The sequence below is a fragment of the Hyperolius riggenbachi genome, chromosome 1, assembly GCF_040937935.1.
Source record: "Hyperolius riggenbachi isolate aHypRig1 chromosome 1, aHypRig1.pri, whole genome shotgun sequence".
Lineage (NCBI taxonomy): Eukaryota > Metazoa > Chordata > Amphibia > Anura > Hyperoliidae > Hyperolius > Hyperolius riggenbachi.
The window spans coordinates 621,863,349-621,883,482 of NC_090646.1; the positions used below are offsets into that span (position 1 = coordinate 621,863,349).

Genomic DNA, 20,134 nt, shown 5'->3' on the forward strand with positions numbered 1-20,134 from the left:
GGCTGGTGCTGCTCTAGCCGCAGAAACGTGAGACTCATGTCTGTATAGTTTGCGATGCTCCGTCTTCGCCTACCTGTAGCGTGTTCTCAGCTAGTCTCCAGAATCTACCCCGAGCACTTAAACCGCTACCATCGACCAGGCCGCACTGCCCCTAAGATGGTGAATGCCGAGGCATGGCACAGCACTTCAGATTCAGAGCGAGAAGACACCCCGCAGCCCCACAGTGATTATGAGGTGCTGGCAAGCAAGGCCAGATTTATACTTTTTGTGCCGCTAGGCCAAGTATGTTGTGGCTCTCCTTTCATGTGGAACATCTCCTTTCCCAATCCATGTGCGCCCTATTCCATTTGTATCTTCCATGTACAGCATGTTTCATTAAAGCTCCCTTGGGCATCAGTTTCCCTTTTTTCCCATTTCAGCTTCCTTTTTTCTATGTAGTAACTCCTCTTTTATGTACAGGTGCCTCCTCGAGCTGCTGCCACCCAAGGCTCTGGCCTTTGTGGCCTTTCCAGAAATCCAGCCTTGCTGGCAAAGGATATGTTGGATTTATTGAGGCCAGATCTGTCCGCACTGATTGCGGATACTATTGGGCAGCAGATCCAGGATTTGAGGAAGGAGGTGGCGGGGTTTGAAAAAAGTCTTATGACTGGGGAGCAAGGAATGAGAGAAGCAGAGGACAGGGTGGAGGAAGCCCAAAAATTAGCACAGACTGCGTGCAATAAACAAGCCATGATGAATGAAAGGTTGCCTCCCAGATTTTTTTTGTTGTTGTTATAATTTGCAACATGTGCATTGTAGATTGTAGTTAGACATGTTTGCTATTTTAGGGTTACTGCATATCACATATCATTATAACCTTATTTTTGTCCCTACAGGTCATTTCTTTGGGGTAGACTGTAATAGGATGTGCCCAGAATTGTAGTCAGTTATTTGATGTTATTAGTTGGTAGCAGTGGTGCTCAGCAGAGCTCGAATATTCGAGTAGCTCGAATATTCGAGCTCTTTTCCAGCTATTCGAGCTCGGTATTCGAGCTCCGAATAGCTGTAGCTATTCGAATGGGCTATTCGCGTACACTCGAATAGCCCATTCACTATTCGAGCTATTCGAGCAAACGGCCAATCACAGAGGGGGACCCTGGCCAGCCCCTACCCTATAAATAGCGGCCGCCATGTTACGTTTCTCCGTCCTTGCCTGAGACTTGCATAGAGAGAGAGTTGCTCCTTTGTGCTTTGGCTTAGCAAGAGCTTTATTGTGGTCATTTACCTAGCGTTTTTGCTCACATACACCTCCTATACACACCTATATTGTTGTTAGTTAGATAGACATTGTATTTTAGTTAGTAGCTTTTGTGTTACATAGAGACAGGCCAGCTGCTGCAGGCTTACAGCTTTAGGCCTCAGGGCCTGCCTGTGTGGGCAGCTGTCCTCCTGTCCTCTGTTTATTTCTCTCTATTCTATACCAGTATTTCTGCTGTCCTTTACTACTGATTGTATTAGTATTGTAGTTATATACTGTAACTGTACTAGGACACTCACTGTCACTGTTCATAGGCTACTAGCTGCTCCTGCGTGTGTGCACTCACTGTCTGTGTACACACTACACACACTCTATTTCCAAGTTCTGATAACTGATTGATTATTGTAATTGAATATTGTAATTAGTTAGTTGTACTCACTGTTACTACTTACTGTACTAGGAGTCTAGGACACTCAGTCACTGTTCATAGGCTACTAGCTCCTGCGTGTGTGCACTCACTGTCTGTGTACACACTACACACACTCTATTTCCTTCTGATAACTGATTGATTATTGTAATTAGTTAGTTGTACTTACTGTTACTACTTACTGTACTAGGAGTCTAGGACACTCAGTCACTGTTCATAGGCTACTAGCTCCTGCGTGTGTGCACTCACTGTCTGTGTACACACTACACACACTCTATTTCCTTCTGATAACTGATTGATTATTGTAATTAGTTAGTTGTACTTACTGACTGTTACTACTTACTTACTTACTGTACTAGGGACACTCACTCAGTCACTGTTCATAGGCTAGCTCCTGCGCGTGTTTGCGCGTGCGTGCACTCACTGTCTGTAGTGTACACACACTAAATTTACTTGTGATTACTACTGATTATTGTAACTGCTAGTTGTACTTCCTGACTGTTACTACTTACTTACTGTACTAGGGACACTCACTCAGTCACCTCACCCACCAACCCACTCCATTAAAGTACCCCACTTTTCACCCGCCCTTTTAAAAAACTTTTGTCTATACGCCCAAAACATCGAAGATGTCTGGAAGTGGCAGCCAGCGCGGTTTGGGCAAGGGGAAGGGCAGCAAGGGAATCAGGAGGAGAGGGAGCAGCATTGTGGCAAGCCGCGGGCGCGGGCGCGCCACCATGCACAGTTCCGCAGCAGCAGCAGCAGCGTCAGTGGCTAACATTCCTCCCATAGCCACTGGCCGTGGACGCCTTGGGCGCCGCCCAGCAGGAGCATCTGCAACTCACGCTGCAGAGACACAGCAGCAGCAGCGTGTAGCACCTGCTCCGATTTTCCTCCAGCCGGGTCGGAAACGTCCCATTGAGGAAAAGCATGCAGACACTGTGGTGCAACTCATGACGGAGGATGAGCAGCCCGCCATCAGCTCTGCATCTGAGGCCTCCACCCTCACCACCACCACCACCACCCCTGTTCGCAGCAGCCGCCCAGCAGGGTCTGGGGAGGAGGCCAGTTCACCGTCACTCGCCGACCTGTCATTCAGCAGTCTTTTGACCCCAGGCATCATGAGTAAATTGTCTGCTGTTGTTGGCGATCTTGAGGAGGAGATGCTGATGGGCACTTTGGGGGATGAGGGATTGGACAGCAAGACTGTGGCGGCAGTCAAGCAGCCCATCCATGCATCAGGAGAGGAGTTTGGGGGGTCCTCATCCCAGCAGGACATGTTTCAGGAGGGGGAGGATGTTGATGACCCGGTGACAGACAGAGACTGGGTGCCACCACCTCCAGGGGATGTCGTCCTCAGCAGCTCTGAGGAGGAGGAGGAGGATGCTCTTGTGGGCCTTGCAAGGAGGCGCATCATTGCAAGCATTGGCAGCAGCAGTAGGCAGGTCCCACAGCCTGCTGGTGTCTCAGGCTCAGCAGCAGCAGCAGCAGCATCTGCCAGTACCACCACCAGCCGCACCCAAGCCCCCCAAGCCCCACCCCCAACCACCACAGGGAGACAGGCAGCAGCGCTTCCATGCCGTAGGGGGATGTTTCTGTCACCAATCTGGCGCTTTTTCACCATGCCCACAGTGTACAGCAAGTACGCCACTTGCAACCACTGTCAGCGGAAGTTGAGCAGAGGTGCAGACCCCTTAAAGTTCTGCACCAGCTCGCTCATCAACCACCTTGCTGCGAAACATTTCCACCAGCATCAGGAGTTCCAGAGGCTGAAGGCATCTGGTGCTGGCAGTGGCACCACACCCATCACTGCACAGCCTTCAGCAGCAGCAGCAACAGCAGCCACCCGCCCTCCTGCTCCTCCAGCAGCACCAGCAGGAGTGCGGAAACGCACTGCTCCTCCCCCCTCTGCAACTCCTGCCGCCGACACTGAGGCCTGTTCTGGCAGCCAGTCCTCAGTGGCCTCCTCCGCTGTGTCTGCTGATTCCCGTGCCAGCAAAAGGCCACGCCAGAGCCTTTTGAGCGAGTCCTTCCAGGGGGTGGTTAGGGCTCTGCCTCCCAGCAGCCGTCGCGTGCGGCAGCTGAACGGCTTGCTGGCACGGGCCATGTGCTCCCAACTCCTGCCGTACACGCTCGTGCAGGAGGGGAGCGACATTCGTGCGCTGCTTGCTTGCGCAGCCCCAGACTGGCAGCTCCCCAGCAGACACTTTTTCTCCCGCAAGGCCATTCCTGCACTGCACCGCTTTGTGATGGCCAATGTGGAGCGAGGGCTGGAGCACGCGGTTGGTGAAAGGGTCCACGTCACCATGGACTCCTGGAGCAGCCGCTTCGGGACAGGCCGCTACCTGTCCTTCACTGTCCACTGGGTCAGCTTGGTGGAAGGGGGTGAGGATGGGAGAGCAGCAGCGGGCACAGCAGCAGCAGCAACACAGTGGGTGGTGCCACCCCGCAGGGTCAGGGGAACTGCAGCAGGTTCCTCCGATCCTCTGCCATCCTCCGGCACACCTGGCCAAACCCCCGCGCCTCAGCAGCAGCGTGAAGGCCCGCCACTGCCAAGCGCTGCTGCACTTGGTCAGCCTTGGGAAGACCAAGCTGACGGCAACCCATGTGTTGGCCAAACTCCAGGAGCAGGAGAGGATTTGGCTGACCCCCAGAGGCCTCAGAGTCGGAGAGGTGGTGGCCGACAATGGGGCCAATCTGGTTGCCGCAATAGACAGGGGAAACCTGACCCACATCCCCTGTCTTGCCCACGTGCTGAACCTGGTAGTGCAGAAGTTCTTGCGCACCTACCAGGGGATGGGCGAACTGCTGGAAACGGCAAGGAACGTTGTGCGTCACTTCCGGCGCTCGGCTGCAGCCTGTGCGAGCCTGGAAGACGTGCAAAAGGAGCTGGATCTGCCACGCCATCGGCTGATCCTTGACGTTCCGACTCGCTGGAACTCCACCCTGGCGATGTTGGAGCGTCTGGTTGAACAGAAGCGCGCTGTCAAACAGTACCTTGCCCTGGCCACTGTTTCCGCCGCTCAGAGAAGGGACAAGACCAGCAACATCCCGTCCATCGTCCCCGATGATGACTGGAGGCACATGCAGCAGGTGTGCTTAGTGCTGGCTCCCTTTCTGCAGGCCACTAACATGGTGAGCAGGGACCATGCTATGGTCTGCGAGTGGGTGCCCCTGGTTTGTCTGCTGAACAGGGCCCTCGATGCTTTGCTGGAACAGGGAGCGGCAGCCTTGGACCAGCAGGAGCGGCAAGCAGCTGCACAGTCCACCTCTGAGGGGGAGGAGGAGGAGGACTTGGTGGAGGTCCCTGACCTTGCTGCTGATGAGGGGGATCAGCACAGTGCAGCTGAGTTGGTGCGGGGGTGGAGAGAGGATGAGGCTGACGAGGCAGAGGAGGAGGATGAGGACAGCAGCACTGCCGTCGATGTGCCAGCAGACATGGCCCGCCTCTTCCCAATGGCAGCGCACATGCTGACGTGCCTGCGCAGAGACCCCAGGGTGATCCAGATGAAGCAGAGGGAGGACATCTGGATCAGCATGATGTTGGACCCACGCCTCAAGGGGAAGTTGAGCCAGTTCCTGCCGCCTGCAGGAGGAGACCCAGCGCAACAAATAAGGAGCTTGCAGCAGGCCCTTGTTGAGCGCTTGGAGGAAACCTTCCCCCAGCCTTCCACCCCCACTGTCCAGCAGCCAGCACAGAGGCAGCAGCAGGTGCCTGCATCCAGCAGCAAGCGCCCCACAGACCTGCTGTCTCTCAGCCACGAGCTCTACAGGACTGTAGAGGCTCCGGCAGCAGTGACTAGAGAGGAGGTGCATGCAGCAGCATCCTCCACCGGTCACAGCCAGCGCCTGACCCGCATGGTGGCTGACTACATGGGGTCCTACAGCGGGCTTGACAGCGATGCCCCTGTTGATCCCATGGAGTATTGGGTCAAGCGCCTGGAGATCTGGAGCGAGCTGGCGCAGTACGCCCTGGAAGTGCTGTCCTGCCCCCCTTCCAGCGTGCTGTCCGAGCGCTGCTTCAGTGCAGCTGGTGGTGTGGTCACCGAGAAACGCTCACGTCTGTCTCACAAGTCTGTGGACAGACTGACTTTTGTCAAGATGAACCAGGCGTGGGTGGAAGGCGAGTTCCTGGCCCCTGTTGTCGGCGAGAGGGGGACATGAACTGGCTAAGAACCATCGTTAATGTGCCTTACCACCCTTTACCACCTCCTGGCTCCTGCTCACTAAGCCAGCCTGGTTCACTTTGACTATTACGTCGCCTGCAGCCACACATTTTACACCTACAGTGGGCTGCTGTGTACTGCCCTTCTGCTGTCTGTCTGTGTTTCCCACTGCCATGGTACACAGATTTACCTTCTGCTGCCACTCTGCCACCAGCTATTACGTCAAACAATAGCTATATATCTGTGTAATTTGTTTTACAAACAAAACCAAAAAAACATAAAAAAAAAAAAAAAAAGGTTTAATTTTTCTGAGGTGCCCGGGTTGAAAACTGTGTTGTCCCAGTTGTGTATTGGACACGATGTGGGCTGCACGACCGCTGTCTGGGACCTCCTGTTGTGTTCATTTACGGCCTGGTATCACCGCTAGGTACCAGGGCTATTATGTCACGCTGCCTGCCTGCTGCCACACTCACACTACTCCTCCATTCCTCCTGCTGATGCTGCTGTCTGTCTGTGTTTCCCAACGCCAGGGTACACAGATTTACCTTCTGCTGCCACTCTGCCACCAGCTATTACGTCAAAAAATAGCTATATCTGTGTAATTGGTTGTAAAACCAAAACTACAAAACCATAAAAAAAAAAAAAGGTTTAATTTTTCTGAGGTGCCCGGGTTGAAAACTGTATTGTCCCAGTTGTGTATTGGACACAATGTGGGCTACACGACCGCTGTCTGGGACCTCCTGCCTGCTGTGTTTATTTACAGCCCTGGTATCACCGCTAGGTACCAGGGCTATTATGTCACGCTGCCTGCCTGCTGCCACACTCACACTACTCCTCCATTCCTCCTGCTGATGCTGCTGTCTGTTTGTGTTTCCCAACGCCAGGGTACACAGATTTACCTTCTGCTGCCACTCTGCCACCAGCTATTACGTCAAAAAATAGCTATATCTGTGTAAATGGTTGTAAAACCAAAACTACAAAACCATAAAAAAAAAAAAAAAAAGGTTTAATTTTTCTGAGGTGCCCGGGTTGAAAACTGTGTTGTCCCAGTTGTGTATTGGACACAATGTGGGCTACACGACCGCTGTCTGGGACCTCCTGCCTGCTGTGTTTATTTACAGCCCTGGTATCACCGCTAGGTACCAGGGCTATTATGTCACGCTGCCTGCCTGCTGCCACACTCACACTACTCCTCCATTCCTCCTGCTGATGCTGCTGTCTGTCTGTGTTTCCCAACGCCAGGGTACACAGATTTACCTTCTGCTGCCACTCTGCCACCAGCTATTACGTCAAACAATAGCTGCTCACATTACTCCTACATTCCTCCTGCTGCTACTGCTGCTGATGTCTGTCTGTCTGTGTTTCTCAACGCCAGGGTACACAGATTTACCTTCTGCTGCCACTCTGCCACCAGCTATTACGTCAAAAAATAGCTATATCTGTCTGTGTAATTTGTTGTAAAAACAAAACTACAAAACCATAAAAAAAAAAAAAAGGTTTAATTTTTCTGAGGTGCCCGGGTTGAAAACTGTGTTGTCCCAGTTGTGTATTGGACACAATGTGGGCTGCACGACCGCTGTCTGGGACCTCCTGCCTGCTGTGTTTATTTACAGCCCTGGTATTACCGCTAGGTACCAGGGCTATTATGTCACGCTGCCTGCCTCATTGACTGCCTGCTGCCACACACTCATCCTCCTCCTCCTGCTGCTGAATTTACCTCCTGCTGTCTGTGTGTTTCCACTGCCAGGGAGCACATACAATGGCGCTTCCAACATGCGTGCGCCACCAGCTATTTGTTACGCTCAAAAATAGCTGCATTTCTTTAAAAAAAAAAATTTGAAAAGAGAAATAAGTGAAGAAGAAGACGATATAGAAGAAGATGAAGAAGATGAAGAAGAAGAAGATGAAGAAGAAGAAGAAGAAGAAGATGAAGAAGAAGAAGAAGAAGAAGGAGAAGAAGATGAAGATGAAGAAGAAGAAGATGAAGAAGAAGAAGATGAAGAAGATGAAGAAGATGAAGATGAAGAAGAAGAAGAAGATGAAGAAGAAGAAGATGAAGAAGAAGAAGATGAAGATGATGAAGAAGAAGAAGATGAAGATGAAGATGATGAAGAAGAAGATGAAGAAGAAGATGAAGATGATGAAGAAGAAGAAGATGAAGACGATGAAGAAGATGAAGAAGATGAAGAAGATGATGAAGAAGAAGAAGATGATGAAGAAGAAGAAGAAGAAGATGAAGAAGATGAAGAAGAAGAAGAAGAAGAAGAAGAAGAAGAAGAAGAAGAAGAAGATGAAGAAGTTGAAGATGAAGAAGATGAAGAAGAAGAAGAAGAAGAAGAAGAAGAAGAAGAAGAAGAAGAAGAAGAAGATGAAGAAGAAGAAGAAGATGAAGAAGTTGAAGATGAAGAAGATGAAGAAGAAGAAGAAGATGAAGAAGATGAAGAAGATGAAGAAGAAGATGAAGAAGAAGATGAAGAAAAAGAAGATGAAGAAGAAGAAGATGATGATGAAGAAGATGAAGAAGAAGAAGACAATATAAAAGAAGAAGAAGATATAGAAGAAGATATAGAAGAAGAAGATATAGAAGAAGAAGAAGAAGAAGAAGAAGATATAGAAGATAAAGAAGAAGAAGAAGAAGTATATACAGTACTGAACAAATTTCTGGACACAACTTCTCTTTTCAACTTTTTTTTTTTAAAGGAACATCCCCACATAATCACTTGCTGTTGTTACTTGGAAAAAAAGAGGTTTCTTGCATCATTCACCCTCAAAACAAGTGTTGGAAGCTATTTAAGGCCATTTCGAATAGTCAGCTCGAATAATGAGCTCGAATACCGACTCGAATAGTGAGCTCGAATTCCGAGGTCGAATCGAATAGTAAAAATTATTCGACTCGAATATTCGACTGATCTCGAATAATTTACTATTCGAATTCGACCTAACTCGAATTTTGAAAAGGGGTATTTGAGCACCACTAGTTGGTAGTAGCCCAAGGGCGTGCCATAAACCATATTGAGAATAATGTTTATAGAAATAAGTTCACTATGTTTGTCAGGTCCAGATTTACCATAAGACACTGTAGGCAGATGCCTACGGGCGCCTGATGATGGAAAGGCAGCTCACTCCCCTCCCCTAGTGCCTCCCTGCCTCTTTTCCTATGCAGAATCCCTAGCTGAGCGTAAATGAGAGGTTACTCACCCACCTCTCGGCATTCCACTGATGAGATCTCCCTTCAGTCGGGGGTACCTCTGGCTACCTAATGCAAATGAATGTTTGTGTTTTTGTGCACTGTGCACTAAGGATTAATGATATGTTGAGTGGAGCAAGTCACCCACCTCAGCGCTTATATTTGCATTATGTGTGTTCAGATTTGACCAAGAGCAACATCTCTCTCTGATCGAATCTGATGACTGCCCATACACTGCAGGCCATTTCCCGAACAGTTTCAGCCTGAAATGTCTCGGGAATCATCCGAGCCCGCCGCATTCACCGATGTACCCTAATGTATAAATGTGTGTATATGTATGTGCATTTATACATTACCTGTCCTGTGTCGCAGTGTCCATCCTCTTCCAAATACAACGCTCCTCCCTACATACAATGGCAGATGTGGGGCACATGTGTGATGTCACACGCGCGCCGACATGCTGTACCCCAGCAGCATGTATGGGAATAGCGGTGAATTTGGAAGAGGACGGACACCACAACACAGGACAGGTAATGTATAAATGCACATACATATACACACATTTCTCCTCTGAAAGAGGGTCACAAGATTTTGCTAATGCATTTCTATGTGTGTGGTGATTTTAGCATCTAAGGCTAAATTTCGCCTTAGATGTTAGCTTGTGGAACTAAAACGGTGCATGAGAGAGGAGCTGAAGCGCTGAGATGGTCGTATCAGACAAGTTGCTAGGCGACCAGGAGCACAGAGCAGTGGAACTTTCCAGAAGCCCCGCGCGGCCTGTCAGAGACTACAGCGCAGGTGCGGAGGGGCAGAGCACGCGAGACCTAGCTGGAGGGAACTGGTTGTAGCCAGTTCAGAGAGTGCCAGAGTGTGAGGTAAAGAAAAGTTATGGGGCGGCAGTGAAAGCGAGTGGGGGGGCAAAGGGGAGAACGGCCGCAGCAGTCACCCCATTAAGGAAGAGGGGACCCAGCGGCACTACAGAGGCTACAGCAGACAGTGACCGGAGGCCAGAGGCAGCGTGTACAGACCAAATCCGAGCTAGCCCAGAAAGAGAGTGACTGTGGCAACCCAGAGGAGTATAGGCCTTAGAGCCAACTACAAGCCACGGTGTGTGTTCAGATAGAGGCCAGTGTTCAGTGGAGGTTTGCTGAGATAGAGAGATAGAAACCCAGAGTGCTGAAGAGGCAAATTCTGATCAAAGTGGTGTTACTAGAGACTGCCTGTGTGCGCAAGTTTTAAAGAAACAGAGACAATGGGCTTGATTCACAAAGCCGTACAAACTGTTTAGCACAGGTGTGCTAAACAGTTAGCACATGAAGTGGCGTTCGTGGTCTTTTGCGCGCGCAAAGTGGCACGATTCGCGCGATCGCGGACTTTTGCGCGTGCAATTTGCCGCGAATCGCGTCACGCGCAAAAGTCCGCGATCGCGCGAATCGCACCACTTTGCGCGGGCAAAAGTCCGCGAACGGCACTTCACGTGCTAACTGTTTAGCACACCCGTGCTAAACAGTTTGCACGGCTTTGTGAATCAAGCCCATTGTGATGATAATTCATTTGTTGATCAACATAGAGCTGCCAGCTAAAGTAAAGGAATCTGCTGCTGACTATATGAAGTACATTGAGTGTGCAAGCCTTGCTGTCATCAGAGACATTATTAGCCTCCATTAAGTTCCCCTCAGAGCTGACACAGCCACCCGCTCGCAGTAATCCTGATTCAGAGACATTGTTCCTGTCAGTCCGTTTCAAGTCAAGAGTTTAAAGTTCATGTGCTCTTCAGCTGCTGTGTTCGGAAGTGTTACTAAGAGTCCAATATTATAAGTAAACCAAAGTGTGATTTATGTGTGTTACTAAGTGCACGGTCTCAGAGAATAGAAACGATAACAAAGGCCGTGCGGATAAAGAGAAACTGTCAGTGAGAGATAATTGAGTCTGTGACTTGTCAACATTAAAGAAGATAAGTGAAGGAGGAGTTTCATTGCATCTATTATTGCTAAAGTGAACTGTAGTGAAAGGTGAAGTGACTCCTGACAAAGATACAGAGTCAACTAAGTTGGATAAAAAGTCTTGCAACGTCACAAAATTAGAGCTTATTCAGCCTAAAGTTCAAATTGCGCATAAAAAGAGTTATATTGTGGGAGGGTGATATTGGTTGTATAGCTGGGTGCATTGGTCACAACTTTATTTTCCTTATTTTTATTTTTCTAACCCTTTTTCATTATTTAATTCATATTTTGTTTTGTTTGTTATTTTGGGAGGTCCTATCAAAACAGGTGGTACTTAAGAGTAGAGTGAGTGGAGTGATATAGTACAAAGGGTAAAGAGTCTGAGAGGTCTTCTGAGTAAAGTGAACATTCTTTTGGATGCCATATTGCCAATCAACGAACTGTGGAAACTGTTCAGTACCATATTGAAAAGAGTCACAAGTTCCCTCTAGGTTTTGCTGAGCAATATATCTTGGACTTGGCTGCAAGGGACTGAAAACTGTTTAGGAACTGAATTGCTCAGTAGACTTTTCCCTTCTCAAGCCCCTATACCCAGGAATGGTACTGTGATGTAAACAGGCTGTAAGGTGGTTGATTATTGTACAATAAGACCTTTGTAGCTCAACTTTCATATATAATTTCTATGTAGCTTAACCTTTTTATTTCACAGCTTTTACCGGTGCACCAGCTGTGAAGAGGATAAGATTGTGTATTTTGTCTTGTGATGTGCAAGGGAGGTGTAATGTGTTGTTGAAGTATTTCTGGTTGATTGAATTTGCCAGTGGCCACTGTTAGGACACAAATACATTTTTGATAATCGCATCTGAGTCAGTGTCTAGTGGATTCCCTTCAGCCAAGGCCGAGGGCCAACGGATAAATCGGGTTACGCTTCTAATCACCACACCCCTAATAGGACCACCTCCAGCGTGTCAGCCGACAAGTCAGCTAATCGCTGAAACTATCAAAGAGTTCAAAGTTCGTGTTAACCCCTTAAGGGCAAAGATCAGAGACACTACTAAATATGTCTACCTCGGTAAAATTGACTAACAAGTCAATTAATGCATAATAGGTAAACCTAATTCAAATAACATTGCGTTAATCCTCTACAACAGCTCTTTGGACCGCAGGTCCATCTTAGCTCAGCTGACACGTTGGAGGTGGTCCTATTAGGGGTGTGGTGATTAGAAGCATGTATTTATTCACTGTGTGCCATTCAATGTATGTATTCCTGATGAAGGTGGATATGCCCCGAAACATGTTGTGTATTGCTGGGATTCGATAAAACGCAAGTTTGAAAGCTATTGGCGTGCCTCCTTCGTATTTACTACATCGAATTGTGTGTGGAGTGGTGACTCACAGAGGGATTGTGCACCGGCTACTTAGACCTGATCAATGCTATTTCACACAGAAGCTCACTGCAGATTGCCTGTTTGCCCATTGTAGTCCAGTTCTGTTTCCAAGGTGTGTCTTCCTCATGACCAGATCCATTACTTTCAGGAAGATAGTGGAGGGTGCATCCCTGTTTGACTGCAGGGGGGCCCAGGGGCTTCGGTGGCCCCTCCTCCTTCCATCTGCATGCAAAGTAGCACAGGCAGCATTATATTTACCTGCTTCCAGCACTGCAAATCTCTGTGCATCACAGCAGCTGCCCTTCAGCGAGCTACCGATCACATGACTTGCATTGGTCATGTGATAGAGAGTCATTAATGGCAGCAGAGAGAGGTGTCGTGAACCCGCATTTTTTTGTTCGCGAACTTGCAAAAAAGTTTGCGAACCAGCGAACATCGCGAACTGCAATAGACTTCAATGGGCAGGCGAACTTGAAAAACTACAAACACTAATTCTGTCCACAAAAGTGATGGAAAAGATGTTTCAAGGGGTCTATCACCTGGAGGAGGGCATGATGGAGTGGGATACACGGCAAAATTCCAGATTTGATGCAGAGCAGGGTTATAATCCCTAAAGGGCAGAAATCACATGGCATTCCTAAATTGGACGCCTGGGGCTTGATTCACAAAAGAGTGCTAACTGTTAGCACGGCCGTTTTCGCGCGAATTTTCGCATTGCGCGCGATCGCGAATTTTCACGCTAAACTATACCGTGTTCGCGCGCAAATGCGAATTTTCGCGCGGAAACGATATCGATTTCGCGGTAAAATTCGCGTTTTCGCACGAAAACGCTATCGTTTCGCGCGAAAATTCACGATCGCGTGCAATGCGAAAATTCGCGCGAAAACGGCCGTGCTAACAGTTAGCACTCTTTTGTGAATCAAGCCCCTAAAGTGCTTGAAAACATCTTGGGCCTGATTCACAAAGCGGTGCAAACACTTTGCACGCCTGTGAAAAGCCCTTTATCACGCCTAAACTTAGTTTAGGCGTGATCTGAAGGAATTCGCGCGAACTCCCGCTTGCTTCGCGCGAAGTGCTCATTAAGCCCTATGGGACTTTGCGTGCGTACGTTTGCGTGCGTTTCCGCGCGAGTTAGAGCACAAAGCGGTGATAACTTTGCTGGTGCAAAGGTTATCACGCCTAAAGTCTTTTAGGCGTGATAACTGAGTTATCACCGCTTTGTGAATCGAGCCCCTTGTGTGTGTATACATGGATCAGGTAAAGTAGTGTACTGCTTCACACTGACAGACCAAACTCACTGTGTAACGCACCGCAAACAGATGGCTGTGCTGGTGCACACGTTGGCGAGAGTGCAGGTGATGGCGACTTTCCAGCCCATATGGTCGGGCTGAGGTAGCTCAATGACAGAACAACAGTGACTGTCCAGCTGATCGAATTTGGTCTGTCCACAATGAAGCAACGACCGTATTATCTTGGGTGTGCCCCCTGACACACTCATATAGCCGGCGGTCATTGCTTCATTGTGATACGTAAGCCCCTTCACCGTGGCAAGGTAACGATCACGAAGGGGAATTGACACATGTACATGCCTTTTGTTTTGTTGTTGCAGCCGCAGTGCAGCCAGAAAAATTAGGCAGGCATGTACACGCACCAGAAAAATTATCATAGTGGCCCCTGCTAGCTGGGGACTGACTTAGTCAGTGGCGTACCTAGGGCATTTGACACCCGGTGCTGGGTATTATAAGAAAAAAAAAAGTGAAGGAGCGAGGATGGCATACTAAGCGCGCCATGGCGGGTAATGCCAGGTATAGGTGCACCCTATATAGGTAATATAGTTGCCCCAGTATATGTAATAAAGTTGCCCCCAGTATAGGTAACTAGCACAGTTGCCCCCAGTATAGGTAGCTAGTTGCCCCAGTGAAGGTAGTATAGTTGCCCCAATATAGCTGCCCCCAGTATAGCTAGTATAGTTGCCCCCAGGATAGGCGGCATAGCTGCCCCCAGGATAGGCAGCATAGCTGCTGCCCCCAATGTAGGAAGTATTGCTGCTGCCTCCAATGTAGGTAGTGCTGCTGCCCCCAGTATAGCTAGTATAGTGGCCCCCAGTATAGCTACCCCCAAGATAGGTAGTATAGTGCCCCCCCTGTGTAAGTAGTATAGCTGCCCCCAGTAGAGCTAGTATAGTTGCCCCCAGTAGAGCTAGTATAGTTGCCCCCAGTATAGCTAGTATAGTGGCCCCCAGTATAGCTATTATAGTGGCCCCAAGTTTAAGTAGTATAGCTGCCCGCAGGTTAAGTAGTATAGTGGCCCCCAGTTTAGGTAGTATAGTGGCCCCCAGTGTAGGTAGTATAGCTGCCCCAAGTGTAGCTAGTATAGTGGCCCCAAGGTAGCTAGTAAAGTTGCCCCAAGTGTAGCGAGTATAGTGGCCCCCAGTATAGCTAGTATAGTGACCCCGTATAGCTGCTCCCAGTGTAGGTAATATAGTGGCCCCCATAGTGGCTCCCAGTGTAGCTAGCATAGTGGCCTCCATTGTACCTAGTATAGTGGCCCCCAGTGTAGCTAGTATAGTGCCCCCCCCGTGTAGCTAGTATAGTGGCCCCAAGTGTAGCTAGTAAAGTGGCCCCCAGTGTAGCTAGTATAGTGGCCCCCAGTATAGCTAGTATAGTGACCCCCGTATAGCTGCCCCCAGTGTAGGTAGTATAGTGGCTCCCAGTGTAGCTAGTATAGCGGTCCCCAGTGTAGCTAGTATAGTGGCCTCCCCAGTGTAGGTAGTATAGTGGCCCCCATTGTAGCTAGTATAGTGGCCCCCCAGTGTAGCTAGTATAGTGGCCCCCCAGTGTAGCTAGTATAGTGCCCCCCCCGTGTAGGTAGTATAGTGGCCCCCATTGTAGCTAGTATAGTGGCCCCCAGTTTAGGTAGTATAGTGGCCCCCCAGTGTAACTAGTATAGTGGGCCCCCGGTATAGCTAGAAGGAGGGGTAGCAGGGACTGCCGCTGTCCCTGTCACCCCATCTTCTAGCGCTGCTCTTCCCCTCCTGCTCTGCTCTGCAACTATAGGGGGTCGTGGCGACACCCCCTTGCTGTCAGTCACCCAGGGCGCCACGCCCCCTGCACCCAATGGTAGGAACCTCACTGGACTTAGTCTTCGGGCAGGCCTGACCGTGCTTTGCAGATCAGGCATTCGTGGTCAGATGGACCCTTGACTCAATGCTGTGTGCCAGAGATGATACCACTTGCCTTTCAACATCACGGTGCAGTTTGGGTATCGCCTTTTTTAAGAAATAACTGGTATCTTCCACTGAGGTGTGTGGCTTTGCTTTTGTGTGCTGCTTTTCCTCAGGTGGTCATCCCATTGCAGTTTGTGCTTTTTCATCATGTGCCTTCGTAAGGCAGTTGTCCCTACGCGGGTCTTGGTCTTTCCACGGCTCAATTTTCGGTGGCAGAGAGTACAGATGGCATTGCTCTCATCTGAGGCAGACACAAAAAAATTTCCACACCGCTGAACCCTGGGATGATGGCACTTTTGTGATGGCTGCCGACGGAGTGTTAAGTGGGTTGCCAGAATCAGAGCAGGAGGAGGAAGATATGTCACGCTTCCATGCGGAAGCTGAGGAAGATGTGGTTTTCTGTGTTAAATAGTCAACTACGTCCTGACAATATTGGGGGTTGATGGCACATGCCTTTTTCTGAACGCTGTACTTTGGTCGAGGGCCACACAAAATCACAACAGCACGACCTCAAACAGACCTGTCGGGTGGCCTGCCTCTGGCTCTGCCTCTGCTTTTGTTTTGTCCATATTGGGGGGATGAAGTGAAAGGTATGCATTGACTTGACTAATACAATGTGCAGTCGCACAGGTGCAGTGAAAAGGTTGCAGTGACTGCTGGTATAACAATGTGCAGTCACACAGGTGCAGTGAAAATGGATGCACTGACGGCTGGTATATAAAACAGTGTGCGGTCACACAGTGATGCAGTGAACAGGTTAGCAGTAACTGGTATAAAAAGCTGCGTGCTGTCACACACACTTGCAGTGAAAGGTATACAGTGACTAATATTACAATACAATGTGCAGCTGTCACACAGGTGCAGTTAACAGGTATGCACGGACTGGTATATAAAACAGCGTGCAGCAGTCACACTAGGCACTGAATGTGCTGGGCCTGGCACAGTATAGCAAATAGCAAGGGCCAGCTGCTACAGACAGGGCTGAATATGCAGTGTCAGTGGGCCACACAAAAAAAACACATCACAAGAACATTAGCTCTCAAAAGAGCTGATTTGGGTGCTTTTCCAGCAACAAATATCAGCAATGAGCAAGCTAACAGACCTCCTAACTATCACTTTCCCTATCTCTCCAATGCCTTCAGCAGCACACAGAGTGAGATCATGGCCAATGCTGCTGCCTTATATAAGTGGGAAGGGGGGGGCTCCAGGAGGGAGTGCAGCCTGATTGTGATGTAGAGGGTCAAAGTTTAGCCCAATGATGTAGTATAAGGGGCAGGTCGAACCAGCATAAAGTTCGCGTTCGGATGCGAATGCGAACCCGCGTTGTTCACCCGAATAAGTTCACATGCGAACCGTTCGGGGCATCTCTAGAAACCGATGCACTGGAAGCTGGTAACATCACACATACTACTCTGCATGGCGGGAGGGGATGTTTGTTTACCTGCTGCCTGCCTGGTCCCTTGGGGTAGGGGCCATGGACGTAAGGGGCCCCATGCAATCTTTTTTGCAGGGGGCCCCATACATGTTAGTAACGCCCCTGGTGAACAACCTCGCATGTATAATCCTAGTGGAATTTCTTTATAAGGATTATGAGGTTTCTTAGTATTCCATATTTCTCTAGAGATCTCCACTTAGACTCTCTTTCCAAAACACACATTTTTACACACATTAATACATAAATAAACAGCGCCAGTATTTTCATTGCTCCTCCCGATATCGCTCGCCATTACCACTGCACACCCAACTGACCACGATGGCCCGACATCTTGCAGCATGTCCGATCGATTAATGCAACCAATTTAGGCCAGGAATTGGTCGCATTGTCGATTGGGCATGCACTTGGCAGCACCGCTTTTTATCCGACTATAATAATCGGAATCGGATGATCGTTCGGCCGCCAAGTTGCCTGATGTATGGCCACCTTTAGAGTGAAGTAAGGGCGGGAAGGGGAAAAATTAGATTAGGAATATGTCAGGAGTTAAAGTGATGATAAGGTGTCTACACTGTATGTCAAAGAGTGGGGCCGTGACTCAATAGGTTGTGGAAAGATATACCCGTATATACTCATATGTAATCCAAATATGTGGGACAAAAAAAGTGACCCAAAAGTGTGGGGCGGTCGACTTATATGCGAGTCATTAACGTAGTGACCCCCTCCCCAGTGCAACACCCACCACAATGTAAAATAAGAAACTACTCGATGATGGCCGCGCGATCCCTCCAGTCATGTGCTTAGTGCTGCAGGCACAATCAGATGGCTGTGTTACCCCCTCCCCCAGCGCGCCCCCAGATATGAATGTCTGCCAGCTTTAACCACTTGCCGACCGCACACTCACACCGTGCGGCGGCAAAGTGGTAGCTGGAGGACCAGCGACGCAGATCTGCGTCGCCAGGTGCCTCCCTAATTAATCAGGAAAGGCCGCTCGCGCGAGCGGCCGTTTCCTGTTAGATCACGGAGCAGGTCTCCGTGAATAGCCTGCGAGCCGCTGATCGCGTCTCGCAGACTAAATGTAAATGCAGGCGACGTATGTCTCCTTTGTTTACATTGAATGGCGCTGTTGCGCAGCAGCGCCGTAAGGCAGATCAGCGATCCCCGGCCAATCAGCGGCCGGGGATCGCCGCCATGTGACAGAGGACATCGTCCTGTGCAGCCCAGATCACCAGGGGGTACAGGTAGGAGAGGGAGGGGGGAATTCCGCCGCGGAGGGGGCTTTGAGGTGCCCCCCCCCCCCCCCGCAACATGCCTATCGACCGGATCGATCAGACCCCCCCTGCACATAATCCCCATAGGGGGGAAAAAAGGGGGGCGATCTGATCGCTCTGCATGCCACCTGATTTGTGCTGGGGGCTGCAGAGCCCACCCAGCACAGATCACAAAAAACAGCGCTGGTCCTTAAGGGGGGGGGGGGGGGGGGTAAAGGCTGGGTCCTCAAGTGGTTAAAGTGTTTTCTATGTCTCTCTCTCTCCCCGAGTGTCTCCACTGATTTTTTTCCTGGGTTTTTTTCAGGTAAAAGTTGGGGAGTCGGCTTATACTTAGGTCGACTTATACTCGAGTATATATAGTACTCGAGTATATACAGTAAATTGTATACTTTATTCCAGTAATTTAGTGCATGTTCCAGATACAAAAATCATAAAAGCAATTAAAATAAAGGTATTTTAATTGCTTGTTTGTCGCAACCTGATGGTGTGACTCCTGCAGTTTTGCAGTATTTAGGAGGAAGTAGGCGGTGTTGAAATATACAGGTCATCTTATTTGTTGATAAGGTGTGTACACACCTTTAAATTCTGACCCCTGCCGGCATCGATGCTGCAAGGGTTACATTAAGATTGTGTATTATACCAATATCCTGAAATTCTGGTTAGACTACTTTGCTTCAATGTCAGGAGAAGAATTTGAAGGACCTCTGTCGTGAAAATCTTAACATTTAAAATATATGTAAACATATACAAATAAAAAGTGCATTTCTCCCTCCTAGAGTACGATGAGCCATAAATTACTTTTCTACCTTGTTGCTGTCACTTACAGTAGTTAGTAGGAATCTAACAGAACTGACAGGTTTTGGACTACTCCATCTCCTCATGGGGGGTTCTCTGGGTTTTCTTTATTTTCAAAAACACCTAGTGAATGGCAGTTGCCGTACAACTGCCCCAAAATTTTTCAGTAAACGGAGGAGGCTGGCCAGCATCTTTGTATAAATCTTTTTTCAGGGAGTGTCTTTATAAATAATAAAGGCCATGCTGAGAATAGCCCAAAACCTGTCGGTAATGTCAGATTACTACTACTTACTGTAAGTGACAGCAACATAGGAGAAAAGTAATGTATAGCTCATTTTACTTTGGAAGAAACATGCTTCTTATTTGTATACGTTTACATATATATCAAATGTTAAGATTTCCACGACAGTTCCTCTTTAAGTCTGGCGCGGACCCTATTTGCTCTATGGGCCGCTCAGCAACCACTCCAACAAATGGCAGCAGTCTAATCCTTTTCCTGACTGATGGAAAAACAGCTCAAGTCCTGTCAACCTCAGCCATGCATTTCTAGTGCAATATCATAAACTCATGCAAGGAGATTCCTGCTTCCCAAATACAAAGGCCTTCTATGCATCATATGCTGCGTGTGCACCAGTGTGTCTTACCTTAGCTCCCCTGACTCTGGTTCCTGTAGAAGAGACCACTCGGCATAAATTCAGGATCTCTGTTTACACTGGTTAATGTTATACCATTCTCTCCACTCCACTCCTGCACTCGCTGCCAAGCAAACTGAGAGTTGGGAAAACTATTGTTTGGGTCCCTTATCTTCTAATTTGAGAGTCTATGTGAGAGATAAATGTTTGCAAAGATGGCTAAATAGAATTTAACTGGAGCTTTAAGGTGGCCATACACTGGTCGATTTGCCATCAGATTCGACCAACAGATTGATCCCTCTCTGATCGAATCTGATCAGAGAGGGATCGTATGGCTACCTTTACTGCAAACAGATTGTGAACCGATTTCAGCCTGAAACCGTTCACAATCTGTTGTGGTGGTGGTGCTGCTGCTGCCGCCGCCGCTCAT

At 48.8% G+C, this 20,134-nt stretch overlaps 1 protein-coding gene across 2 annotated transcripts in view; it reads right to left on the reverse strand.

Moving 5' to 3' along the window:
* LOC137529039 (complement component C6-like) overlaps positions 1 to 19,731 on the reverse strand; it is a 183,304-nt gene extending 163,573 nt beyond the window's left edge. For both annotated transcript variants that reach the window (XM_068250936.1, XM_068250929.1), the window contains exon 1: positions 19,717 to 19,731. The gene's annotated coding sequence lies outside the window, so the exon portion shown is untranslated. The remainder of the gene's footprint in view (positions 1 to 19,716) is intronic.
* Between the last annotated feature and the right edge of the window lie 403 nt (positions 19,732 to 20,134).